The sequence below is a fragment of the Prionailurus bengalensis genome, chromosome C1 (genome assembly GCF_016509475.1).
Source record: "Prionailurus bengalensis isolate Pbe53 chromosome C1, Fcat_Pben_1.1_paternal_pri, whole genome shotgun sequence".
NCBI classification, from domain to species: domain Eukaryota; kingdom Metazoa; phylum Chordata; class Mammalia; order Carnivora; family Felidae; genus Prionailurus; species Prionailurus bengalensis.
The window spans coordinates 104,052,058-104,066,966 of record NC_057345.1 but is presented as its reverse complement, the minus strand read 5'-3'; the positions used below and the strand labels follow the sequence as shown (position 1 = coordinate 104,066,966).

At 45.7% G+C, this 14,909-nt stretch overlaps 1 protein-coding gene across 4 annotated transcripts in view; it reads right to left on the bottom strand.

Annotated features, from left to right (window-relative positions):
* BCL9 (BCL9 transcription coactivator) overlaps positions 1–11,561 on the bottom strand; it is an 85,032-nt gene extending 73,471 nt beyond the window's left edge. For all 4 annotated transcript variants that reach the window (XM_043576020.1, XM_043576024.1, XM_043576029.1 and 1 more), the window contains exon 1: positions 11,253–11,561. The gene's annotated coding sequence lies outside the window, so the exon portion shown is untranslated. The remainder of the gene's footprint in view (positions 1–11,252) is intronic.
* Between the last annotated feature and the right edge of the window lie 3,348 nt (positions 11,562–14,909).

Below are 14,909 nucleotides of genomic sequence, written 5' to 3'. Positions count from 1 at the left end.
TAAAACAAAAACAAAAACTTTTTTTAACATTTATTTATTTTGAGAGAGACAGAGACAGAGACAGAGTGTGAGCCGGGGAGGGGCAGAGAGAGAGGGAGACAGACTCCGAAGCAGGCTCCAGGCTCCGAGCTGTCAGCACAGAGCCCGCTCAAACTCACGAACGCAAGATCATGACCTGAGCCGAAGCCGGACATTTAACCAACTGAGCCTCCCCCCCCACCCCCGATGCCCCAAATATATTCTTATGATTAACAAGAGTAGCTGTTTCTTCACACTCAACGAACCTAATCTTTTTTTTATTTAAAAAAAAATTTTTTTTTTAACCTTTATTTATTTTTGAGACAGAGAGAGACAGAGCATGAACGGGGGAGGGTCAGAGAGAGGGAGACACAGAATCTGAAACAGGCTCCAGGCTCTGAGCGGTCAGCACAGAGCCCGACGCGGGGCTCGAACTCACAGACTGAGAGATCATGACCTGAGCCGAAGTCGGACGCTTAACCGACTGAGCCACCCAGGCGCCCCACGAACCTAATCTTTAAAAACACTACTAACTCTCAATATATTACTGCAGGAGTTACTTTGTACCACCCTTTGTAAAACCATTGGTATCAAGAAAAAAGAAACTATAGGAGGCTTCTTGTCCTTCTGTATTTGTCCCCTCAAAGACCACGGCAGATGTTGTCTACTGCATGAAGCCTTCCTCTGTTCCTTCTACCACCGTTGCCTTCACCCACCAAACTAACCGTTCTCTCCCTTGACTCCCATAGTTCCTTGATCCAGCGCTACAGGCTTTATTAACTGTATGAGCACCTATCTCTTTCCACCAGAATGAAAGCACCTTAAAGGAAGGAATTCAGTCTTACTTGCCTTGCACTCTCACAAGGCCAAGATCGTTTTTCATTGCCTGACACACAGTAGACATTCAACACAGGTTTGTTAAATCGTTTCATCAGGCCTGGGAGGCCTATTTGGACATATTTTAATTTTTAAATTTTTTTTTCCTTTGTACTCTTTCCAAAATTTGCCCTTGTCTGTCTAGTCATGGCATTCAGACTCAGATGCAGCATAAGTGTGTGTGTGCTTACCACTATCTGTCATTCAGTCAGTGCATACCTCTGGTGGTGAACTTCAAGAACGCTGCCCTACACAAGACCAGAATCTCGATTTCATCACATTCACATTCAGCCGCTAAGTGACTTTGGAAAACATTCGAGTCAGATGGACCTGAGTTCAGACAGACTTACACATAAGCTCTGATTGGCGCTTACCAGTTGTATGGCTTTGGGCAAGTTAAACTCTCTAGACCTCAATTTCCTCAACTACGACATGAAACATAACGAGCACCTAACTTGATTTAAATAAGACAACACAGGAAAATGTTCAGGTCAGTGCTTTGCACATAGCAAATAATTAATTACTAAAATTGTAGCCTTGTTCATAAAGTAGAAATAATAATACAAACCCTTTAGGATTCTTACAAGAGATAAATGATATAAGAAGCAAAATTTTACCCAACACATTCAGTCAGTGTTTCCTTCCTTCCTGTGTGCTAGAATAATTGTTACAATGGACTGAGCACCTATGTGCTCATTACCTATCCTAGGTAATATATTATGCCTTTAAATATATTATGCCATCTAACTTAATTCTTGTAATAAGCTATCGAGATAATAATCATTATCCCTATTTTACAGATGAGTAAATTGAGTTTCAGAGAGAATAAATAACCAGCCCAAGGTCACATCATTAGTTCATGACAGATTGTTCCAGAAGCTAAACTAAGTGGGATCAAGAACAGAATAGGAAGCAGAGAAAGAAAATACAGGCAGAAAGTATAGGCAGAAACGCCCTAAGAAGCCTATTTATCCCCACCCTAATCCCCAGTTTCAAGATTACGCTTGCTTTTTTTTTTTTTTAATTTTAATGTTTATTTATTTTTGAGAGAGAGAACGACAGAGCACAAGCTGGGGAGGGGCAGAGAGAGAGAGAGGGAGGCACAGAATCCGAAGCAGGCTCCAGGCTCCAAACTGTCAGGACAGAGCCCAACATGGGGCTCGAACCCATGAACCGTGAGATCATGACCTGAGCCAAAGTGGGATGTTTAACTGACTGAGCCACCCAGGCGCCCTGGATTATGCTTGCTTTTTGTTTATTTTTTTAATCTTTATTTATTTTTGAGAGAGAGACATAGTGCGAGCAAGGGAGGAGCAGAGAGAGAGGGAGACACAGAATCCGAAGCAGGCTCCAGGCTCCCACCTGTTAGCACAGAGCCCGCCACGGGGCATGAACCCACGAACCGTGAGATCATGACCTGAGCCGAAGCTCAACGCTCAACCGACGGAGCCACCCAGGTGCCTCGATTAGGCTTGCTTTTTAAGCCAGCCTCTGGGATCTGACACAATATATTCTCACTTTCACTATTCACACACTCCAGCCTTTTAATAAATGTATGAAATGATGTCACTCATCTAAGAACTAACTCCAATACATTTCCCTCTCCTAATTTCTTTCCTGGTTACAAATTTGCTATTTGTTCCCACAGTCTTCTTATCTCTGTATACTGTCAACCATGAAACATTTAATTTTTAATAATCTGGTTACCCTTAATTTCTTTAAATTTCCATAATGGACTTATATTAGATATGTCAAATACATTTGTTGCCACCTACACAGAAGGGAAGATGGCCCTTCCATAGTTCCTACTAAACGGCAATCCAGTTTTATATTAACACCCCGCCCCCGCACCCTCACCCACCTCCCTTTACCGCGGCACTCTAGGCTAGAGGTTTGCGTCTGACCCTCGCGCAAGGCTGGTTAGGGACTTAGAAGAAGGGCAAGGAAAAGGCTAGCTGGGTTATCGGATTCTTTCTTGGGTATCTGAATTAGGAAAACCTGAGCGAATGAAGAAATTATCAGGGAAAATTACAGATGAAAAATGTAGGGAAAGAAGGCACGAGGAAGAAGAAGCAAACGAAGCAGGGTAGAGAGGGTAGAGCTCTGGACATGGAGGTCTTGGCAAGTCAAAGAAGCAACACTAGGTGTAAGCAAAAGCTATGAGATGGAGAGAGGTTACGCCGAATAAAGCTGGAAGACCAAATCAGCATGTAGCAAAAGGAGCTAGTAAGGCAAACACACAGTGAAGAGAACGAGACTGATATAAAAGAAGAGGTTGCCCTTGGAGCTGCCTCAGGTCCTGAAAGACTTCAGTTCTGATTTCAGGTTCCTTCTTGAGCATCCCCACAGGGAAACCCCTTTCCTTGAGGAAACTTCCATGAGTCAGTTCTTTGCAACCAGAAGGCCTTTTCTTGAGGGTTCAGCACTTAAAACCTCTTTTAGAAAATGAAGTTTCAATTGTATTGTTCTCTTGTTTCAGGTGAGTCTCAGCTGCAGATTCCTGGAAGCCAGGCATTCGTTCACCTGACTACCCTCTGATTGTCCAGACTTCCTCAAAGATCGATTTTCCCTGTTTCTGAGATAGGAGAAACTTCGCCTGTTTAGCTACTACCTAAATATCAATACAGACCGCACCACTCATTTATCGCCTATGACCCTTTGACGTAAGAAGTAAACTCTTAGACCAATGAGAAACACAACTAACAAACTTTACAGGAGAAAAGCTGAGCACAAGAAGAGGAAAGATTCAGGGATTCACAAAATACTTTGCTATGAAGGTATAGTTTACTCTGCAAAGGAGGAGAAGGGTGAATATCCTAATACAAGAAACTTCCTTTTTTTAACTTGGGATGTAAGGTTGTATAATTTAAGATTTTTACCTGTTGTTCTTTTTGCATTTAGCTAAATTTCTTCTTTTTTTTTTTTTAAGTAGGCTTCACACCCAGCACAGAACCCAGTGCAGGGCTTGAACTCACAACCCTGAGATCAAGACCGGAGCTGAGATCAAGAGTCGCCGAATGAGCCACCCAGGTGCCCCGGTTTAGTTAAATTTCTTAATAAGCTACATTTCACTGTGAATTACCTATTCACTTGACAGCAACAAATGACCACCTGCTGTTTCACCCTGTGCTAGGCAGCAGGTGCACAAAAGCTAAAGACAGTCCCAAACCTTGAAGGGGCTACAGCCCAGAGCAGGAAGTATCCTATTCCAGCGCAGTGTCATAAAGGCCACATAAGCATATGCCCGACCGAAGAGGCAGTGGGACAGAGATAAGATCTAAGAAGCTTCCCAGAAGAAATGCCCAGGATAAGTCTTGAAGGAGCGGCAAGAGTTGGCTTGGAAAAGATGATGCGGAAAGATGTCCAGGTGAAGGTAATGACCTGGGCACTAATGCTCTGCATCCTTTAGACCACAGTTGCCTTAAAGACCCCGGGATATCATGGACTTCCGTACAATAAGCCACCAATCCAGGCGTCTTTAGAAAAGGCAAGTATGCCCTTGACTCACATTCAAAAAGTCCCTTAGTCATACACCTTAAGCAAAGTTTTTCTCCCCAACCATACGCTAACTACGCCAGCCCCAAGGATAGCAGAAAATCCAACGTAGCTAGTACTAGACAAGGTAAAGCTACCACAAGGCTCCCAAGTTTCTCTTCTGAGCAAATGATGGCTTGGTTCCTTTCAACTGTCATTACTGTTCATTTTGAGTTTGTGTATGTATTTTTCGAGGAAAAGAATGATTATGGTTTTCTTTTTTTTTATTAAAATTTTTTTTTCTTAACACTTATTTATTATTGAGAGACAGAGAGAGACAAAGCATGAGCATGGGAGGGGCAGAGAGAGGAGGAGACAGAATCCGAAGCAGGCTCCAGGCTCTGAGCTGTCAGCACAGAGCCTGATGCGGGGCTCGAACCCACAAACCGTGAGACCATGACCTGAGCCGAAGTCAGATGCTCAACCGTAGCCACCCAGGCACCCCAACGATTATGGTTTTCACGTAAATTACTAAAGCTCTCCAAAGCTTTTGATTAGAGGCATTTCAAACCTTTCCACGAACAGAATAAAAATACTTTAAGATTTTTATTTTAATTCCAGTATTGTTAACATATAACATAAAAAATATTTTTGATAATTATCTTGATCATCAAAAGTTAGATTGGCTACACTGATATATAGAATATGTTTTTCTTTTCCTTCAAGTTTAGCATTCAACAATAACCACATTTCACATATTTCTATAGAGCATAGTCTTTTTTCTTAAGTTTATTTAATTATTTTTGAGAGATAGAGCACAAGCAGGAGAGGGGCAGAGAGAGAGAGGGAGGGAGACACAGAATCTGAAGAAGGTTTCGAGACGCAGGGCTCGAACGCTCGAACTGTGAGATCATGACCTGAACCGGAGTCGGACGTCCAACCGTCTGAGCCACCCAGACGCCCCTATAGAGCATAGTCTTATGTTCTAAAAAGCTTGCTGGTATATCATTTCACAAACCTCTTCATGTTTTCCCATCTATAAAGTCAATAATATATTTCTCTTACATAGTTACTTCTTAGGATTTTATGAAGTTAAGCTATATACCCAATGTTAGGAATTTTAAGCAACCAAAAATAAAGGTATAAGTCAAAATATTATTAAATATGGTCTTCCAAATTCCCTTCCGCAGTTAAAAGTAATTATATCTTAGATACTTTTTTTTTTTAGCAGACAGAAATAAGACCAATTCAAAGAGAGTCAGTGGTTTACTGATCCTCAAAGCGCCTTGAACTAGTCTCCCTTGCCACAAGTAAGATGATAGTCCTAAAATATGGTGCAAGTTCTTACTCCGGATTCCGAAAATTGCATTAAGAGCTACCATGTGAAATTTTTAAATTCTATCTTTTCAAAGATTTAGCCAGTTTCAAGCGACTAGTGCTTGGAATTACTCACACAAAACATGATTAATAAAAACATCATTCAGTCTCCACCCTATCTGTCTCTCTTGGTCACATTTCAGAGGCAGTTTTTCACTCACGTCCTAAAGGTATATTCCACATATGTATGTGTGTGTGTGTGTGTATATATATATATATATATATATATATATCTCACACATCATATCAGCAAGTCTTCAGCAATATCCTCCAGGAGCTGCTGATCATAAAGATCGTCAGTAGCCCTGTCATCCCCCAAAGCACGGTGTTTAACACGTAGCGTGTGTCATCGGCACTGCCGTTGCTTAAACTGGTCCCTTGCACCCTCGAAACAGTATGCAAGCATAGTTCGAAAAGGAACAGCACAATTTCTGGGAGGAAGCAGTAAGCATGGTGAAGCTAAGAGATGTACCCAGGGCCCGTCCATTTTCAATTCATACTTATTATACAGAAAGATGTGCATTCAAAACAGCCTATTCTTTTGGAACTGGTTCTTTAGTCTCCTTGCACATGCGCCTGCATGCTGACTGGCCAATTCTCTTCAAATCCATAAATTAAAATCCCACTTTTGCTTATTGTGCTTTTCACTTCAAAACGTCAACGTGGTTTGGATGTGTAGGAATGAATCCCATATACCTACAAAACTCACATCTCCCCTCTGGGGACCACAGTTCTTGAACTGGGCTTTGTAAAATGTAACCAAAAGACCAGATCTGTGGAACATTCTCTTCACAGAATTCGAGACATAGGGAACAACAGGAAGGAAACTTAGATATGAGGCAGCCCAGCCCCTCATTCTGAAAGAGGTCCAGAGGAGCAGAATGGGGAGTCCTGGGTCACAGAATGGCAAAACCAAAACCAAAAACTGGTCCAATACACTCGTAAAAACCACATAAAGCTTAAATTAGAATTGGGGCCCCTTCTTTTTTGATCAACACTCTAAATCTTTTTTTTTTTTTTTAACATTTATTTATTTTTGAGAGACAGAACATGAGCAGGGGAGGAGCAGAGAGAGAAGAAGACACAGAATCTGAAGCAGACTCCAGGCTCTGAGCTGTCAGCACAGAGCCAGACGCGGGGCTCAAACCCACGAACCACGAGATCATGACCTGAGCCGAAGTCGGAGGCCCAACCGACTGAGCCACCCAGGCACCTGAACACTCTAACTCTTGTCTTTAAAGAAAGGAGTAAATTTGTCTGGAATATCAATAGTGACTGCCTCACGTCTCTGCTTCTCATCTCTTGAAGAGATTTGGCCTAACAGAAAAACGGAAATTTAATCAGCTAGCCATGGTGCCCCTTATTTTCTTGTGAGTCCTTGGGTGAGTCACATAACCTTACTCAACTATAACAGAAGGATAACGATACTACTTAATTCATAGGGCTATTGTAAGAGAGGGCTTAGCAGATATTTTAAAGTGCATTAAAATGTCAAGGCTTAAAAGAAATGGAGAAAATTTCCATTTTACACCTTCTATTTATATCTTTTGGGGGAAAACACACACACACACACACACACACACACACACAATTCCCTTCACTAAAGTTACACGCAAAATCGGCATTTGTAACCAAGGAGTTTGGGGAATGTCCCGCACGTAGTAACGGTTTTATCTTCAGAGGGACTAGAAGCTCTCGCACTTTTGTTTACATACAGTGCACAAACAATGCACTTTTGAAATGTCATCAGTCTTCATTTTTATTCCCCCAGAGTTAAGGACGACCTGATGACTTGTTGTCTGGCTTCCCAGTTCTGTTAAATTTCTCCCTCAACCAGATCCTCCTTCTATCCACATCTTAGCTCCCCACTCCCCCCCTTGGATTACTCTTCCAAAGCAGACTCAGATTGCCTCCCCCAGAGGCAGCGCCCCAGTGAGTAACACATTGGGGGGCGGGCAGAGTGTGTCGGAAGTGATCAAATACTTGCAAATGAAGTCGTACAGCTCACAGGAGAAGGCAATGGCCACAGGTGCCAAATGCAGATGACGATGGCAAGCTGTGGATAGGGCTGTCGCTACAATGTAGGCCGGTACTTCACCGCGTAACAACGTTGGGTGCAGAGAAATGACTCATCACACGACTTAACCACACGACCTGTGTAGGTTCCCCAAGTAGAGGCACCAAACCTATGATTTATGTGTGGGTGGGCATGTCTGTCTTCCTTTTAAGTACTAAATTAGCCTAGAAAAAAAAAAAAAGATGGATTGACAACACTCCCCTGAGTACTAGAGAAACACACCATGTAGAAAATGGGGATACAAGCGTGAGCACAAGTCTGCCTGCACGGAAGAGACTGGCATTTCAACCATACGTTCCCTCCAAGCAAGATCAAAATGGGGACGGGAGAGTCTCCTACTTTGGGGGATCAAGCCAGTCAGATTTTAATAACCCAGCCCAAAGGGGACTATGGTAAGATGAAGAGGCTTTAAAATATTTTGCCCTTTGTAGATACACATCCTTGTCAGGAGGAATGGGAAAAGCCATGTCATTACGCTATCTATGGTCTTTGGAACTGTGAGGGGACAGTGCTAATGGCGGGGTTTCCCACAGCTATGTGTTTAGTTGGCATCAACTGGAGAAACTATGGAATAAGTGAAATGAGACAAGGGCTTCACGAACCACATGTCTCTCCCAATGCCCACTAGAGGTTAACAGGGTGCAGAGGCCACAGCTAAACGTGAGTCACCCGGGCAATGGCTGCCACGGAGGCCAACTCACAATGAGTGTGAAGTTATTTAATAGTACAAGTGTAAAGGGTTAATAGATACTATTTGTGTCTCTGTTGCACTGTGGGCAGGTGGGGGGAGGGGTTCTAACTGGAAACACTGGACTCTGTGAGAGTTGGGATGCCTCCAGTGAAATGGAAGTTGGCTGGGGGGAGAACTCAGCCAAGAAAAAAGGACAGCTAGCTTAAGTCTAGCTACAAATTTAGGGCAGTTACTTCTACGTCTTTATGCTCTGCCCTACGATGGTATCTGCATGCTGTTCGGTGTGAATTATCGGTATTATGATTATAATTTAACTGTGTGGTGAATGTTGATTACACCACCAGGACCAAGTGCTCCAAGAGCAAGGGACCACGCGCCTGGTCCTTCCCTGTGTCCTCGGTGCCCAGCAAGGGGCCTGGTACCTAGGAAATGCCCCTCAAATATCACTTGAACAGACAAGTGAATACATGAATGAATTCCTGCGAACTCACGCTGTCACACGGGGTCGCCCTGTCCGCTCCGTGTGCCGTGAGCAGGGCTGAGTGTACCGCTCTAGTCCAGCACGGCAAGCAGAAGCCAAAAGGTGCCAATCTTCTTGGCAGACCCGAGTGCTGGGCCGTACAGGGTCCAGCGTGGAGGCCAGGGAAGGGGGCCAGCGCGACACCATCGGGGCACCCAGAACCCCAGGGCAGCTTCATTGAACCCCTCAGATCACTGCTGATCCTTCCAGGCCTTTGGTGTTGTCATTTAAGACCTGAGGAATAAATACCCTTTCTCTCCCCTGGCAGTTCTGAAACTCTAACATTTTAGGAAGATATCCGGAACCAAGCCATGGTAAGACCTTCTGCTTTACGAAGTGGAAAAGAATTAAGTTTTTAAATACGAAGTTCAGTTCTATTCCAGTGAAACATTATATGGGTGTGTGGAGGGCGCTTCTTGCCCGATCCAGGCCAATTAGTATCTCTCTTTCAGCCCTTCTCACACCCAGAAGTCAGGTTCTCCAGGCCTCCCAGAGAAAAACATAAATATTCTGAACCAGGGCCGGCCCTTTGCTTCAATCTCTAGCTATCACAGGGAGTCAGTCTGATAAACATTTGCAGTTCGAATGGAAGGAGGCACAGCCTCCCAGACTTTCACAGATTTTTTTCTTGGGGGGGACAACTAGCAGAGTCACAGAAAACCTAGAATTAGGTAAGAAAGCGAAATTCCCCCAGAGAATTCAAAGAGAGCTACAACTGAGAGTCTTGCCGCGTAAGAAGAGAAGAAAGGAAATCCACAGTTCAAGAAAATAAGCAGACATTTTTTTTTCTTAAAAAAATTTTTTAAGATGAGTGTTAGGCACTGATTTTCGCCTTCTCTTCCCATCTCTCAAGATGTCACTTTAAAAAGCAAAAGGTTTTATCCACAAAACCACCAGCGAGTAAACAGCCTTCACATTCTTACCCTCACACACACAGTAAGACATTTACTCTCTGATAAACAGCAATTGTAAATAAATCTCATTTAATCTCTAAAAGCCACAATAAAAATCTTTAACCTCCAAGGTAGAGTTTACAGATGTGTCTACAAGCCTTACCAGAGCCAGAAAACACAAGGTCTTGAATAAACTACTCTAACAGGAGGCACATTTTCTCTCAAGCATCTTACAGGGACCTTCTTTTAAAAAAAATATGTACAAGGGAGGAGGAAAGGGGAAAACCTAAGCCCTCCCACCCCATTCTCTGTACAAATCGGCCAATAAATCTAACGAAAAGACACAAGAGGAAAGGACAGAAGCCAACAGGTGGAAAAAGGCATTTTGTTTCCTTAGAAATGCTCAGACACTTGATCTGTGTTCCCCGGTTTTTTGTCTCGGGGTGTCTTTAATGATGGTTTGACGATGATGATGATAACAGTTCTACTTGGGGATCCTACAGGATTGCCAGCTCGAAGATGTCTCCATGCCTCTTAGACACAAGGATCTGTACTGTGTCGCCAAATCCCAGGCAGACCTGCGGCATCCCCACTCAGCTCTCTGGATTGTACAGAAGGGGAAACTGAGGCACGCCCCCCTTCCCCACCCCCCACACCCCACCCCCCCACACAACTCCTTTACAGCATCTACCACCAGAGAAATCCCCGAGACTGGAAAAGTTTCTGGATTGTCTCGCAGCAGAGTTCTCCTGCTCTCCCTTCTCGTCTGCTTGCCGCTCTGCCTCCGAGTCTGGGCTCGGGGTGACGAGGGCTGGGGTGCCTCCCCTTCACAAGGGGGGCCAGGGCCATGTGGGGGAAGTCCACACGCACACCCTCGCACACACAAAGCTCGAGGCCATCTCTGCAGGCGCCCCCCGGCCAGCCCTAGCCCTGCCTGAGAACGCACAGCTCCCAGCCTGCAAGGCCTCCTTGGGCTCCAGGCTGGGGCTGCTCCGAACGAGGGCTCTGCCCTTCTCTCCCTCTCTTTCAGCCTCCCCTCTCTCTCTCCTCTCTCTCTTTCCCCCTCACACCTCCACCCTCACACCCTCCTCCCGCCCCTCTCCATCCACCCCTTCTCCCCCACCAACCCAGAGGCACAGATCGTGTTACTGGGGTTCCCTCGAAAGAGGGGCCATCCCCAGCCCTGCAGCACTTCTAGGGGCAAAGGCAAGAGCTCCAGCGGCAGGACCCCAGCGCTCCCTCCTGAGCAGCGCAGGAATGAGACCCCCACTTCCAGGCACGGGCGAACGAGCCAGCCACAGAAGAAGGAATTGTTAGGGCTCTTACCTTTTTTATGAGGAGAAATTCTGGAGAATCATTTCAGAAACTGAGGGGGGAAAGTGAATGAAGACAAAAAAGGCCCTTTTCCTGCAATCCCCGGCCTCCTGGTATCAAGACACTAGGACAACATCAAAGCAACTTAGGGGGAACACTTTAGGGGCCTATTGTCTGCTCTGGTCTGATCTGTTTTTCTTCTGACTCCCCCTCTTGCTGCGGTGACACTTGGTACGGCCCAGGCATTCATGCCAAGTAGCTTTCACACATGGAAGCTTGTCTCAAGCAATTGCTGACAAGCCACAAACAAGACATTCTCCCTCCCTTCTGGGTGCCCCCCCCCACTCCTCCCCCTCCACCTTTTCCTCCTCCCCCCTTGTCTCCCCTCCTCCTTTCTTCTGAATGCAAACTAAAACTCTCCAGTGACAGGCAGGCTCGCAGGCTTGGCCTAGCTGCGCAGGCAGAAACACACACACACACACACACACACACACACACACTCTCTCTCTCTCTCTCTCTCTCTCACTCACACGCAAGCAGCTCAGCTAGTTGCTGCACTGGTGGAGTTAAGAGACAGGAAAAAGCCTAGGCTGAGTTGGGGGCAGGGAGAGAAAGAGAGAGGGAGCGGGAGAGCAGGAGAGCCTCCTGTGTCCTGGTAAAATGGCAGAAGAGAGGTGAGCCCTTTGGAAAAACAGCAGTGGCCACACACGTGTGCACAGAGACGCCCCCCCCCACCCCCGGGGGGTAGCCTGAGCTCCAGGAAGAGTGAAAGAAATGACTCCACAAACAAAACAGCAAGGTCCCGTCAGCTCCACACTGGGGGAGTGGGGACGTGAGAGGGTAGGTGGGCCCAGCTCCGGCGCGTCTGTAGAATGTTATAGGTGCCTTTTCTTCTCTCCGGTAGACAAAAATTGGTCCCCTGAGGAGCTGGTCTCTCTTCACTGCATAACTGAGCCCAGACCTGAGCTACTAGTTAAGATAAAGCCATGAAACGTGTCAAGGTGCGAGTAAACTTTAACTGTGGGTTCAACTTGTACCCGGGATATTTTTAAAGTGGATTTGTTTTTTGGGTTTTGTTTTTTGTTTTGTTTTTGTTTTTGTTTTTGTTTTTTGCAGAAACCCTAGAGAGCAGTAGCCAGGAGAGTAGTAACAAGTAGTGTAAACTCCGAGAGCTGTGAAGTGTGATGCTACAGTTACTGATTGCCAGGCGGCTGGAATGTATGGAGGGTGGGCGCTGCGAGTTGCGGGGAAGGGGGGAGGGGGGAGGGTGAGTCTCAGTGAGCTGTTTTCGAGGAATGAGGGGGGAATGAGGTAGGATAATGAATATGGCATGAAGCAAGCAGGAATTTGATTGGTGTGGAGGGAGGAGGAAGGTGGGGGTGTAAAGGAGAGAAGAGAAGGGGGGGAAAGAGAGAGAGAGAGAGAGAGACTGCATTGAAAAAGGAAGAAGAAAAATGGAAGCCCAGAGATTGAAACATGTGGGGGAAATGAGATGGCAAACGAAGGCATAAAATGTGAACAAGAAGGAGCACAAAAGATGCGCGAATTTTCAGATGGCATGAAATCAGGAGGGCTGATTGAGATCAAGAAGAAGGACAGGATGATTATGTGACATTCATATGCTTACTGTGTTGTGCAGTCACAGACCTGACAGGGTCTCCCCCTAGGCCAGGAAGTGACCCCCCAGCACGCGGGGTCTGTGGGGAAGCTTAGCTCCTAACTGGAGCTGATCTAGACCTGCATTCTTACAGGAAGGTGGCTTAGACTCTATTTCTCAGAATCTTCTACAAAATGCAAATTACGTGGACGCACATCACTCACTCTTCGTAGAGGTGCGACAAAGGGGAAATTAGGGCTCTTTAAACCTAATGCTGACTACATGGCTTGTCACTGCCTAAAACTCACCAGGTCAAAGGCACATCCTTGTTCCTGTTACTTCATCACCTAGTTTGCTTCTCCATTAGGGCCGATCCCTAGAATTTTCTGTCCCAACTCCCATTCATGGCGATCATAAGAATAATAACCACTTTATTATTTTTTTTTAAATGGGCTCCGCACCCAGTATGGAGCCCAACTCGGGGCTTGAACTCACAGTGCTGAGATTGAGACCTGAGCTAGGATCAAGAGTTGGACACTTAACCAACTGAACCACCCAGGTGCCCCAGAATAGTAACTACTTTTGATTGAGTATTTACTTAATTGTTAGCACTTGTCCAAGCATTTGTACCATGAAAGCATTTCTATTCAGACCATCTCCATTTACAGATGATAAAAAATGAGGCACAGAGAGGTTAATTAACTTCCCTGAGGTCACACAGCAAGGTACGAGTGGAGCTGAAATCAGACCCTGAAATCAGGTCTGTGTGATTCCAAAGGCCCGGCATTTGCCCACTAGTTTATGCCCTCTTGCCTGCATAGCTCGGGTTCTCCATAACACCCCACTTGGCCATACAAATGCATTGTTTCCTTCTGCACCTCAGAACTGGATTTGAGTCCTCTCACTCTGAGCCAGGGGACCTTCTGACCTCCCCTTAACAGGCTACTGACTCACCGTCCACTTCTAAGCCATGATGACTCACTATACACAATGGGGTCTTCTAGGCAAAAATTGCATAAAGGGTCAACTTAACCTTTAATGACTACACGATTTACAGATTGCCGGGCAATGGAGAAAGGCAGCTAAGGCCAGGAAGGCTTCCCTTCCTTAAAAAAAGAATAAAAGCAAACTAAAAACACCCGCAAGGTGTTGACGATAATGATGATGATGACGGTAGCTGACATTTATTAAGCTCCTCCGTCTGTTAGACAACCCCATAAGGTATAAACTGTTACCGCTCCCATTTCCTGGATGAAGAAGCTGAGGCACGGAGGTTCAGTAAGCTGCCAAGCTCAGTGAGGCAGGAAGTGCTGGCTGAGATGTGGCCCCAGGCGGCCCTCCTCTCCAGAGACTGTGATCTCCACTGCTGCACAGTAGTGGGAGAGTGAAGACCCCTTCCAGTTATTAGAGTGACAATCTGAATGCTCAGCGAGAGAGAGAGAGAGAGAGAGAGGGAGGAGAGAGGCAATAACAATGCTAATGTCTTCACGTGACATCTCCAGGAGGGGCTAATGGAGAAGAAAGCCTATGCCAGGGTCCCCCCCGACAGCCCCAGTTTTCCAATTCCTCCATAGTCCCACCTGGCAGAGGGCCGAGACTCCCCAGCTCCTGGGTCACAACATGTTGATAGGAACGCCAGGTTGTACTATCTTGCCTCTACCACTGATGGTTTGCACCTGCCAAGTCCAAAGAGCCAAGAAGAGAAAATCCAAATAGGCAAGTGAGCAAGGTCACGGTGTGAGTGTTCCTCAGTTTATTTTAGGAAACTTCTGAACGCTAAGAATGGAGTAGGGTAGAAAATGTCGTGGATTCTTGAGTGGAAGATCTGGATTCTAGTGCCATTCTACCACTCACGGGGATGTGAACCAGGCCCTTCTGAACGAGCTTGGTGTCGTCAGTTATAAAATGAGCCGACGCCATCAGCCCTAGCGCCGTGTCTAGCACTAAAACGCTATCGTTCTGGTAAGTTTCCCTGGTCAAAGCCAAGGTAGCTGATGAGACGTGTGTTTGGGTACGTGTGTACATGTGTGCCGGAGAGGGTCATGGCATGAAGGGATAGAGCAAGGAAGACT